The sequence below is a fragment of the Echinops telfairi genome, unplaced genomic scaffold (genome assembly GCF_000313985.2).
Source record: "Echinops telfairi isolate 266 unplaced genomic scaffold, ASM31398v2 ScPeMD7_7469;HRSCAF=8507_1, whole genome shotgun sequence".
Classification (NCBI taxonomy): domain Eukaryota; kingdom Metazoa; phylum Chordata; class Mammalia; order Afrosoricida; family Tenrecidae; genus Echinops; species Echinops telfairi.
The window spans coordinates 51604192-51605963 of record NW_022111373.1 but is presented as its reverse complement, the minus strand read 5'-3'; the positions used below and the strand labels follow the sequence as shown (position 1 = coordinate 51605963).

The 1772-nt window shown below is 39.0% G+C and overlaps 1 protein-coding gene across 1 annotated transcript in view; it reads right to left on the bottom strand.

Moving 5' to 3' along the window:
* ELL2 (elongation factor for RNA polymerase II 2) overlaps positions 1–1772 on the bottom strand; it is a 91111-nt gene that overhangs the window by 78536 nt on the left and 10803 nt on the right. The window lies entirely within an intron of this gene.

Below are 1772 nucleotides of genomic sequence, written 5' to 3'. Positions count from 1 at the left end.
AATGTATGGATTGTGATAAGACCTGTTCAAGCCCTCAATAAAATTATTAACAAAAAAGGGGGGATGTCTTAAAAAAATTGATGGGAAAAATCCATTATCTTTAATTTACATTTTTACTTGAAGTTCCTTGTATATGTTCAGAGTGGTTATGCGCTGAGTTGCTAAGTGTAAGCTCCGCAGTTCGAACCTACCAGTTGTTCCTTGGGATGAAAATGGGGCTTTCCAGTCCTGTAAAGAGGTAGTCTCAGAAACTCAGGGACACTTCTACCTGTCCAATGGAATTGCTAGGAGTCAGCATCAATTGGAAGTGCCCAACGATAGATGAATGAACTACAGTATATACACATAATGGGACACTATACAACACTAAAGAATTACAATAAATCCACGAAACAACCCACAACATAGATGGACCTGGAGGTCATTGTGCTGAATAAAATAAGGACAAATATTGTTTGAGACCACTATTATCAAAAAGATATGGCTTATGCGTAGAAAAAAAACCCCGTTCTTTGATGTTTACCAGAGATAGAAGGAGTAAAAACATTAACTACTTAATGGATAAGAATTAACTTGGGTTCAGGGAAGGCAATACAAGCAACACCCAGGTGATGAATGTACACTTTTCGGACACTTCCCACTTGCCCTTTAAGCAGGGCTTTACACCAATTTGAACTGGTTCTGTTGTGGCTGATGAAGGAAAACAGGAACAGATGTGAATATTTACAAGCCAGGTGATCCATCACAGTAATTGAAATGGGAAAACATTATGGATCAAAGCCCTAAAGATTCAGAAGAGGTATAATGAGCCCATTCAGAATTATGGGCAGGACTCTGCAGAACCACACACTTTCAAAGTGGTGGCGTATGGCCTTCTTTGAGCAGAGGCAGTGATGATTTGGCAAAAGTATTATTCATGTACGTAAATTTGCCCTCATCATGAAATGATTGAACCAGCCCCTACTCGGTAACACATTCTTCATCACAATCAAATTCACTTGCTGCACGTAGCTTTTAAATCACTGAAAAAGCTTCAAGCCTTTCTTGCACTAAAAGTAAGGCTAAGGTTAAATAAGAATTGTATGCACCTGTTCTGTTTACCTACAAATTCTTACAAATACAGCGAGAAATAGATCTCATTAGTACCACTTGTACACAGTGAAGGGGAAGTCAATACAATATGACGAAGGCAAAGGAAGACACTAGTTGACAACCAAGAGTAAAAGGGAGCAAAGATAAATATATATGAAATCCTGCACTAACAGTAATAAGTTACGAGTGCAAATACAGGTAGGTAGATATGTAAGCTGAATGGATATGAAATGGAAAACAGAAGTACATACTCTTGCCATTTTATTTTGTTTTTTATTGTTTTTGTTGGGTTTCCCAGTTTGTAAAGCACAGAAAGAATAGATGTGTAGTGATAGTAACTGATACAATGTCTTATCTGGGATGTGGGGGTAGGGTGGGGTGGGGAGATAGGGAGAGTGAGGGCATTTGGGTAACAAACAATGAATGCAGGACCTGGTGGGAGCACTAGAACTGATTGTGATTATGCCTTTTCTTGCACTAAAAATAAGGCTAAGTAAGGTTAAATAAGAATTGTACAACTCACTTTAAGGTTAGATAAGAATTATACAACTCATTTTAAAAGAAAGGGATGAGTCAACCAGGGTGCAGTACAGCACGGATAAAACACACAATATTCCTCTGGTTCCTTGAGGCTCCCTCACACCTCCCCATGCGCCCCCAGCCCTACTATCATGACCCTG